Below are 11,325 nucleotides of genomic sequence, written 5' to 3' on the forward strand. Positions count from 1 at the left end.
AGGAGAGGGTTTCACGTGGATTCCTCCGGGGACTGCAGTTCGATACTTGGGTTGTCAGGTTGGTTTGGATTTGTCCCCCGAGCAGCAGATTGCTCCTCTTCTCCTGTCCATCAGGAGAAAGCTGTTACATTGGAGCTCAGCACGACTTTCGCTGGCTGGTAGAGTAGTAGTTGCCAACCAGGTGTTGTTGGCGACTATGTGGTACATCACTTCTTGCTGGATCTTCTCGAGCTCTTGTATCAGCCAGGTAGAGAGGCTGATCGGAACTTCCTTTGGTCAGGTCGCGACACTCAGATTGCCCGAGCCAAGGTGGCTTGGTCGGTCATCACACTTCCTTGTTCTCAGGGAGGGCTTGGGATCATTGATCCAGCACAGCAGAGCAGAGCTCTTCTTGGGAAGTTCGTCATCAGAGGACTTCTTCTAGGCGAGGAGCCCTAGAAGGAGTTCTTGATGCAGAGGCTTCGTGCCAGGGTGCCTCAGTCAGGAGGCCCTTGGCAACCTTCGACCAGATGGATCTTTACAGAGTTGCACCGAGTTGGTTTGAGCAGGAGACTGGAGGACCGATTCGCTGTGAGTTTTCTTTGTTCTTGGGAGCTCTTACGGCGTGGCCTAGAGTAGAGATAGCCGATGTGCACGGAGGAGCGCCTACGGCAGCCCCTTGTCTGGAACCCCATGGTTAGCACTCAGAGAGGCCACTTGGTTGGGAGTAGGCCTCATGTTTCTTGGGGTCCCATGGCAGCAGGTCCAGCGCGCTCTCTAGGTGACTGGCTAGAGTTCACAGGTTTGTCAGAGGAGGTGCAGGCTGTCCAGCTACAGGGCATGAGAGGGGTTCAGAGCATGTGTCAGGACATCTCAGAGTCAGTTCCAACTGAGTGGCTCACGCCTCTCGAGCCAATAGCACCCCGATGGATGGGAGCCTTCACACGACTGGAGGTTCTCATTTCAGTCAGGGCTTGTTCAGAGACTGTCCCAGCCCTATTCTTCGAGCTTCAGGGTGGGGGACGATTACAGCGAGTTGCAGTAGAGGCCCCGCAGGTAGCAGAGTGCTGTTTCCAGAGGATCCGAGTTGTGGGCATCTGTGGGAGGACTTGCGTCATAGACCCTGACCCAGCAGCTCTTGAGGCAGGACACTGGAGGCTATGGGCTTGGGAGTGCTGTCCACTGGCATGAGTACAGTGGGATCCTGGTGAGTGGCTATGGAGGGACCCCTTCTCTTTTGCAGACCGCCCAGGAGTCCCTTTCTTTCAGTACACTGTTCGGCTTGGACGTCATATACTTGCAGCACAGAGAGAGGCCCGCCCCGCTGCAGCACGTCATTGGCAGGAGGAGGGCCTCACAGTCGAGTTCTTGGCAGCTTTTTGGTAGAGGCTGTGGGACTCCAGACAGCCGAGGCGCGTCACTTTGTTCCAGTGGTTGGTTGCACACAGAGCCACAGCAGTAGGGAGCTGGCTTGTGCATAGTGGTCTCTCGGCCGCATGTACAGCCTGTGACCAATTGGTGGAGAGTCAGCGTCACTGTCTTTGGGACTGTCCCTCGGCCCAGCAGGTGTGGTTACGAGTTCTTCGGCTGATGCCTGCCCTCTCCACGGCTCGACAGTACACTTGGGGGGCAGCGGCCTGGTCCACCCTCACGGGCCCGACACTTCAGTTTGAGCTATCTTCCACCAATAGGATGATAGTGATACAGGGGGGGCGACCTACACTCCAGCCTGCCACAGATCTTACTCCATAGGAGTGGTGCAGTGAGAGAGAGGAGTGTTGGGAGCTCATCAGCGGCCTAGCTCTCTGGTTCATCTGGCGGGCCCGCTGTTTCCGCATCTTTGAGGCTCGCCCTGTGCCACCAGCAGAGACTGTTCGTGACTTTTGGCTAGAGCTGATCCATACTCTCAGAGGACAGCTTGAGGGACTACAGGGCAGCTTGAACTGCATGCGGGAGCGCCGGGAGGCTTTCCTTCGACTCTGGTACCCTGGGCCTTTCTACACCATGGTCCAGGGGGTGCTCAGATGGCACTACTGTCCACCTGTGTGGCTCTTCCCTCCTCCCATCTCTTGATTTAACCCCATTGTATATATGTTGTTTTTTCATTGGGAGAGTCTCCCCATCATGCTTGTTGTAGCCCTCTCCTGCAGAGGTGGATGTAGCCCTATGGGCAGTTTTCATTAACTAATAGAAAGATCTTTTTCTCGGAAAAAAAAAAAGAGTTGAGAGGGAAACAGAGGTAGAATGGGAAACTAGATTTCGCAAGGGTAAAGAGAAGGTGTATGAAGGCAGAGAGCAGCCTGAGCCTAGCAAAAGAAGGAGGCGTCGCAAGATCAAGCAAGCGGATTTCCAGCTAGGACGAGGCTATCCCGAGTACAATATGGTGAGTGATGTTCAAAATCAAAAGGCAAACATTACATTTGGTCAGTTGTTAGCTTTAAATCCAAAGTTAAGAAGACAGTGGTCCACGAGTGTTAGCACCAGGTTGCCAAGAGCTAAGGGAAATGTCCAAGCAGTGCAAAACATGGCTTTGAGAGTAGGCAGCCTCACTGATGTTCTTCCATTGGTGGATGCGATTATAGAGAAGAGGATGCAGGTACAAGCCTACATAGATGGTGGAGCACAGGTTTGTGTCATGACAGAGGCAGCCATGAAAGAGACGGGAATCAAGGCAGTAGTCACGTCAAATGTGCGCATGAGGATGGCTAACCATACTAAAGCCAGGTGTCTGGGTGTGGCGCAGGATGTGAAGGTCAAGGTGATGGGCATAGAATGCCTGATTGACTTCTTTGTGATGAAAGCAGGGGATAATGCTTACCCTATCATTTTGGGTAGGCCATGGCTGTTGGCAATAGGTGCAAAGCAGGATTGGGAGAGCAAAGTGTTCACTTTGCCTGACAAAGAGAGAGGCAGACAAATTGTGCTTGATTTGAAGACCAAGGAGAGCATTTCTCGTCCTATGGCAGTTAAAGATGAGGGCGACACGACGAGCTATGAGTACGAGACTGAGACGGGCTATGATGAAGGCTATACTAGCACAGAGGAAGAGGAGAGCGAGGATGATATGATGAATATAGATGTGGATTTGTTCGGAGTCACCATAGATGACTCTCCACCTAAAGAAGAAGGTATGTAGCCTCAAGCTCATGGTTTAAGCATAGAGGAGGTTTCGAGTATGATAAGTGAAGACCTTACCAAAGGGGAAAAGGAGGGCTATGTTCAACTGTGTGAATCCTATCCAAATCTATTTGCTACGGAGTACAAGCATTTGCGAGGTGCCAAAGGAGTAGAACACAAGATTGTTCTTAAGGAGGGACATAAGCCTAAAGCACAGAAGCTAAGAAGGCTAGGAGAAATTCAAAAAGAAGCCCTTTGGTAGGAGATCAATAAACTATTGGATGCAGGCATCATATATCCTGTGAAGGAGTGAGAGTGGGTCTCGCTAGTGGTCATAACCCCTAAGAAGAATGGGAAATGGAGAGTGTGTGTCGACTACAAGCCATTGAATGCCGCGACCGGGAGGAATCACTACCCCTCGCCGTTTCAAGACAAAATCCTAAACCAGGTGGCTGGGCATGAGAGGTACTCGATTATGGATGGCTTTTCGGGGTACTTTCAGATAGGGATTGCACTCGAAGACCAGCTGAAGACCACATTCATATCTCCATGGGGCTGTTTTGCTTACCGCAGGATGCCGTTCGGATTGGTGAATGCATACGCTACCTTCCAAGGTTGGATGAACAGGGTATTTGGTCCATACTTGGGCCGTTTTATTAGGGTCTTCATGGATGATATCGGCTGCTACAGTTCAAGGTTGGAGCACCTATCGAAGCTCCAACTATGCTTTCAAAGGCTTGATGAAGAAGGAGGCCAGTTGAATCCCAAAAAGTGCAAGCTAGCACAGCCTCGAGCGCAGCTGTTAGGTCATGTGGTGTCGCAAAACGGTATAGAGGCAGATCGTGAGAAGGTGAAGGCATTGGTGTTGATGGAGCCGCCATCAGATGCGCAAGGTTTGGCTTCATTTTTTCATAAGTTGAAGTATTTGTCATGTTTCTTTTGGATGCTGTCGCAATATGTGCATCCTCTTCAAAAGAGGGCTCAGCAAGTGCATGGCTATAAATGGGATGGGGAAGCTCAGGAGGCTTTTGATAGGGTCAAGGAGATTCTATGCCAGTTGCTAGTGGTGTGTCCTCCCAATCGAGAGGACGACTTTTATGTATCTATGACAGTGGGCACAATTGCTATTGGAGCAGTTCTATTGCAAAAGGTAGGGAGAAGCTACAAGCCGATATACTTCGAGAGCAGGGTTATTAGCCCAGGAGAGGCTATCTACACCGAGGCGGAGCAGTGGGTGATGGCTCTAGTCTTCGCTTGCAGGAAGTTCAAAGTCCATTTGATTGTGCGTAAGTTTTTTGTGTTGACGGCTAACAATCTATTGCCAGAGGTAGTGCTACATTTGAAGCCAGGAAGGAGGATTATGAAGTGGGTGTTGGAGCTACAAGAGTTCGAGTGGAATGGTCCAGTTGGGATGGCAGGTCAAGGTGCCTGAAATGCCAAGTCAGTGCTCTAGAATGTAGAGTTCAGCGTGCTCTAGAAGCCGGTCCAGACGGCTCGTCAAACGGAGTCCCGATGCTCAAGATATTGCAGTTTAAAGGTAAAGTGTGTAGCAGATCCCCGACAGACAGGGAAGCTAGGGACGGGTGGCCCGGGCTGATGTCAGTGTATACATGTGTAGAGCTCGAGTTGTGGAGCATGCTTGTCTTCTCGGATTGTGAATCGGAGCTCTGGATAGCAAGTTATGGCCATTTGAAGATTTTTCGGGGGCCAGGTCTGAGCCCACTTGACCGCATTGGAAAATGCGCCATCTGGCGTCTTTTGAGTCTTGCCAAGGTTCTCGGTGGAAGTATTTACCGTGTGGAGCTAGCATGAGTTGACTGCACGTCAATCGGATGTTCGGTTAGTCAGATACAGCTAGACGAAGTTTGGATCATTCGATGGTGAGAGGCCTGCAAATGCATTTCCCGGTTTTTGGCGGCCTCAGATAGCTAGCTCGGAGAAGCCGAAAGGGCGTGGGGTTGGCACGGCCAGGGACCGGAAAAGTGGAGACTCGGCACCACTTTACGACTAGGTGATTGGTTTAGCAGGTGCCAGTTGGCAGGCAAGAGAAAGGAGGGGAGAAGGGAGTTTTCTATGGAGTTTTTTAAAAAAACTTTAAAGCCTTGGAGGCCATTCAAGCGGGAGCTGCCACGTGGCCGGGCGTATGAGCCCACATGAGGAAGGCGGAGGGACGGGCACGCAGTATGTATACTGGGGCGTGGCCCCTTTGGAGGGTACACGAGAAGGAGCTTGGAGCTCCGTGCAGTGTGAGCTATGGCGAAAGGCACCACCGGCGCTGCGCTGGCGGCCGCTGGCGGCAGGTGGTGGTTTTGGGCGGCTCCGCCCGCATGAGGAAGGTGATGACATGGCACCCGCCCATGGGGGGGCCGTTTCCCGCGGACAAATTTGGTCCAAAACCTTTTTTGAAGGCAATGTGAGCCCTTAGGGGGGCAACGACGGCGCCGTCGTTGCTCCCTAGAGGGCGCTTGTGTGTAGAGTAAAGTGTGAAGCCTCGGGATGAACACCAAGCTAGTCAAAGTCCAACTGAGCCTCCCAAGGGGAGTGCCACATGTCGGCCTACCATGAAAAATGCCAAAAAACTCAAAAACGAGCCCAATAAGGGGGCAAATTTTTTTGTAACTAGGAGTTCTTTTTTTGCACTGTACATGAGAGGAGAAGAGAGAGAAGCTCAGGGAAGGATTGTAATGGAGCTTGGAAGCCATTAATGCACAACCCTTTTGGTCTGTGGTGCTGTGTCGCATCCCCCTCCCCCCTTTTTCTTTGTCGTCTCGTCTGTTGCCAGCCGTGGTGCCGGTGAAGCGTGTGTACGCCCGGATCGTTGGTGCTTTGCAAAGAGAGAGAGAGAGAGAGAGAGAGAGAGAGAGAGAGAGAGAGAGAGAGAGAGAGAGAGAGAGAGAGAGAGAGAGTAAGTGTATGTGTGGAGGGAGGCAGAGCAGGTGCAGTGAGGTGTCCGCTCCTTTTGTGGTCCTGGATAGCGTGTGTGCGCTTGGGAACTAAGCAAGTGAAGCGGATTAGGTGTAGATTGTCATTTCGAAGGTGTTTTTCGAGTGGATTGGGGTGCTGTGCTGACCCTAAGCTATAGAGAGGCATTTCTGGTCGTGCCCGTTGTCGTCCCCATTCCCCCTTTCCAACGTCTCCCTTTGCAGCAGTCTCTCGAGGTCTGACGAGCTTTGACATTCGGCGCCGATGGGACTTTTTTGCCTACGACTTTACGCGCTTTCTCGACGACTCCTCATCAAACCTTGAGACAGCCTGCTTCAGGGTTCATGTGCATAGAGGCCTTGGACTCAGCAGTTGGCTTCTCTTTTCCCATTTGCGGCAGGGACTAGACTTAGTGGACCCTCGACTCAGTGTTGGAGTGGCTGCATAGTCAGACCCTAGAGTTCTCTCACCACATGGGAGACCTAGGAGTTACAGACTTGCTCTTTACTCTCTGGCCATTGGCCAAGTTTGCAGTGACTCCTCCAGATGCAGCAGGATGTAGACACATTGTGGTTCACTTCTTTGCTGATACTCAATGCTCGCCATGCTATGTATACATTCATGAGGACTCCTGGACAGAGGAGGTTGCTTTACATACGGCTCGGGCTACTTGGGCTTGGGCCAGACATTCTTTGCAGTCGTGCCTATCTAGAGGACGCTTGGATGCGGATTAATCCCCATCCAAGCCAGCCTCGAAGATAGCAAGTTTAGTTGCTATGGCAGCATTTGTTCTTTCTCGCTCCCCATGAGGATCGTCTCATGGAACGTGCAGGGACTAGGTGGGCCCCAGTTTCAGTGTCAGAGGGGCCAACTACGTCAGGAGCTTCAGCGTTGCCTTGTGGGAGGAGAGATTGATCTCCTGATGCTACAGGAGCATCATCTGTGTGAGAGCCGCATTAGACGTTGTGGTCAGCTCTTGCGTGGAAGATATGATACTTTTTGGTCAGCTACTTTTGGACCTGGAGACATCCAGGGTGGGGTATGTATGACTATTGCGGATTCTTTGCAGCAGGCCATTGTGGGCAGAGGGATTATTGTGCCAGGCAGGGCTCAATGGATCACTATGCAGGTTCAGGGTTGCCTTGTGAGCTTCCTGAATATATATGCGCCGAATGTGGTGAGTGCACAAGCAGAGTTTTGGTCACAGATTGTTGAGTCTCTGCCGCAGGCAGAGCAGTGGTGCATAGGGAGTGACTTCAATATGTTGGAGGACCCTTCTAACAATATGTTGGAGGACCCTTCTAACAGGATTGGTGGTAGCTATGCTACTGTACATGGAGTTGAGCTGGCAGCTTGGGAGAGGTTTTGTATGACTGCTGGTTTCGGATGTGTGGCAACACTCTAGCTTTGTGAGGCCCCCAGACAGCTTGGCCTTCTCTTGTTCGGACTGCAGAGTGGGAGTGAATCTATCGCGGATAGATCGCTTCTACACTAGTGACCATTTCTGTGATTTGGGTGGGACAGTTGGCATTCTGACAGGGACTTCCTTCTCGGACCATGCATCAGTGATCCTCACAGTGGCAGATAGACAGAGGAGGGGGAGCACGATGCTTCGCATGATGAGAAGGTCTTGCTGGACTCTGCACTCAGAGAGCGAGTAGAGGCTCTCTAGATAGAGAGCTTGGACATGCAGGATTCTCCTGCTGACCGAGTGGCCTCAGGACTAGCTCAGCTTAGTCGCTTCTTTCTCCAGGAGTCTTTGGCTCGCCTGGCTTGCAGGTTACAGGTGATTCACACAAATACAAGTAGCTGAAGTAGAGTGATATACTGGCAAGTGGAAGTCACTTGAAGTTGTTGTGGGTATGCATCATTTGGTGCCTATTTGAGCGCATTGTCTTGTATTGTACGCCACTTGTGGATATTGCCATTGTATGCCTTTGTGGAGCCATAGTTGGTTTTATTTGGCAGTCCCAACCATTTTTGAGACTTGACTATACGAGGTTTGCATAAGCTTTCGTGAGAGGTCAATAGCGTAAGGTTTTATTGAGCTGGGGGATTCTCAAATGTGAGATCCTTTCGGTGATACAGGTGGCTGGAGCACCCTTTTCGTGACCTCACCATTGGCTATGTACTAGTGGTTTCTACTTTGATGCTCGGGTTCTATTGTTGGCAAGTAGTGGTTCCTACTGTTGCGCGGGTTCTATTGTTGGCGAGAGAGAAGGAGCAACGTCTCAAACGGGGTGCTGCTTCCTTGAAGAGGATGCAAGAGCAGCATCCAAACAGTCCTTGGTTGGAGGAGCAGTTACAGCAGGATCGCTAGGAGCTGGTTAGCATAGAGGAGCGGCGCCATGAGTTTGCTTTCCATCGACAGGCATCTCAGTGGACACAGATGGGTGACAGAGTGACTGGTCCTTTTTTTGAGGCAGTGGGACCTCGGCATACACATGCCAAGGTCAGTCAGCTGAGGAGGCCCGACGGGTCAGTTTCTTCTGAGCCAAAGAACATGCTTGCAGTTGCTAGTGACTTTTACCGCGAGTTACTGTCTGCAGAGCCTCAGTCAGAGCATCAGGATGCATGCACGGAGCAGGTGTGGGCACAGATGCCTTGCCTGGTGATTGAGGAGATGCGTCGGAGGCTTGAGCTGCCACTTCAGCATGAGGAGTTGCACACGGCTCTTAGTGCACTCCCCCGTGGTAGCTGTCCAGGTGAGGATGGCTTGACTCCCAGTTTTTTCTTGGAGTATTGGGACTTGCTTGGCCCAGATCTCTGTAGTGCTTTTCAGTACATCTTGCACATAAGAGAGATGCCTGACAGCATGAGTGAGGGTCTCATCTACCTCATTCCCAAGGAGGGTGGCTCCTTGGATGAGATCGACAGTGGCGCCCCATTACCATCCTCAACTCAGCCTACAAAATTCTTGCCAAGGCTCTGAGTTTGAGGATCCAGCCACTTCTAGAGAGCCTTATACATGGGACTCAGACAGGTTTTGTCAAGGAGCGCAGTATCCTTGACAACATCTTTACTTTTTGGGAGGCTTCTGCCCTAGCGCGGCTCCGTGGTGAGGATCTGGTGATTCTTCTTCTCCATTTTGAGAAGGCTTACGACAGAGTTGACTGGGACTTTCTGGAGGGCACTCTACGCAGGATAGGCTTCTCAAATGCTTGGATCAGAGGGGTGTCAGCTACAGACGGGCACACAGTCAGTTACTTTTTTCAGGAGGTAGAGGTGATCGTTTCATGCTCACACGTTCGGTCAGACAGGGCTTCCCTCTTGCCCCTTTCCTCTTTCTGTTCTATGCTGAGGCAATGAGCAGGTTTTTGGTGTCACAGTAGGTTGGTTTACGAGGCTTAGCACTTCCTGTTCGGGGAGATGAGCTATTGGACGTTGAGTTTGCTGACGACTCAGCCTTGTACTTGGATGGCCAGGAGGCCAACCTTCACAGCTGTGAGCATACTCTTGAGACCTTCTGTTGTGCATCTGGCGCACTGATCAAATGGAGAAAGACCGTGCCTTTCTCGGTTGGTAGTGCTCCTGTACCCGATTGGATGCCAAGGGAGGGTTTCAGGTGGATTCCCCCAGGGACGTCAGTTCGGTACTTGGGTTGTCAGGTTGGTTTAAACTTGTCTCTCGAGCAGCAGATTGCTCCCCTCCTCCTGTCTATCAGGAGGAAGTTGCTACATTGGATCTTCGCACGACTCTCTTTGGCTGGCAGAGTTGTATTGGCCAACCAGGTGTTGTTGGCTACTATGTGGTACATCACTTCTTGCTGGATCTTCTCGAGTTCTTGTATCAGCCAGGTAAAGAGGATGATCAGGAACTTCCTTTGGTCAGGGCGTGACACTCAGACAGCCCCGGCCAAAGTGGCTTGGCAGGTCATCACTCTTCCAAGGAGAGCTTGGGATCATAGACCCAGCACAGGCCCTTTTTGGAAAGCTCATAGCAAGAGCGGCTTCGTGCTAGGGTGCCTCAGGAAGGAGGCCCCTGGCAACCTTCGACCAGATGGATCTTCACAGAGATGCACAGAGTTGGTTTGAGCAGGAGACTAGAGGACCGCTTCACTGTGAGTTTGCTTCAATCTTGGGAGCACTTGCGGCAAGGCCTGGAGCAGCGGCAGCCTACTTGCACGGAGGAGCGCTTGAGACAGCCCCTTGTTTGGAACCCCACGATTAGCACTCAGAGAGGCCACCTGGTTGGTAGTCGTCCTCATGTTTCCTCAGGTCCCATGGCAGCGGGTCCTGCACGTTCTTTAGGTGATTGACTACAGTTTTCAAGCTTGTCAGAGGAGCTGCAGGGCTTTCGACTGCAGGGCATAAGAGGGGTGTAGAGCATGTGCCAGGACATCTCAGAGACAGTACCAGCTGAGTGGCTCACACCTCTCGAGTCAGCAACACCCAGATGGATGGGAGCCTTCATGCGTCTGGAGGTTCTCATCTCAGTTTGGGCTTGTTCAGAGACTGTGCCTTGCCTGTTTTTTGAGTTACAGGGTGAGGGCCGCTTACAGCGAGTTGTAGTAGAGGCCCCGCAGGTGGCTGAGTGCTGTTTTCAGAGGATCCGAGTGGTGGGCATCTGTGGGAGGACTTGTGTCATTGATCCTGACTCAGCTGCTCTTGAGACTGGACATTGGAGACTGTGGGCTTGGGAGTGCTGTCCACTGGCACGAGTACAGTGGAATCTTGGAGAGTGGCTATGGAGGGACCCTTTCTCTTCTACAGACCATCCAGGCGTCCCTTTCTTTCAGTACATTGTTCCACTGGGACGTCACATTCTGGCAGCACAGAGAGAGGCTCGCCTTGCTGCAGCACCTCATTGGCAGGAGGAGGGTCTCACAGCTGAGTTCTTGGCAGCTTTTTGGGAGAGGTTGTGGGACTCCAGACAGCTGCGGCGGCAAGTCACTTTGTTTCAGTGGCTGGTCGCACACAGAGCTACAACAGTTGGGAGCTGGCTTGTGCATAGTGGTCTCTCGACCGCATGCGCAGCTTGTGACCATCTTGTGGAGAGTCAGTGCCACTGTCTTTGGGACTATCCCTTGGCGCAGTAGGTGTGGCTTCGTGTTCTTCGGCTGATGCCTGCTCTCTCCACGGCTCGGCAATACACTTGGGGGCCAGCTGCTTGGTCCACTCTCACGGGCCCGGCACTTCAGTTTGAGCTATCTTCCACCAGCAGGATGATAGTGATGCAGGGGGGGCGACCTACACTCCAGCCTGCCATAGGACTTACTCCATAGGAGTGGTGCAGTGAGAGAGAGGAGTGCTGGGAGCTCATTAGTGGCTTGACACTCTGGTTTATCTGGCGGGCCCGCTGCTTCCG

The sequence above is a fragment of the Adiantum capillus-veneris genome, chromosome 6 (assembly GCF_014529385.1).
Source record: "Adiantum capillus-veneris isolate H3 chromosome 6, ASM1452938v2, whole genome shotgun sequence".
Lineage (NCBI taxonomy): Eukaryota > Viridiplantae > Streptophyta > Polypodiopsida > Polypodiales > Pteridaceae > Adiantum > Adiantum capillus-veneris.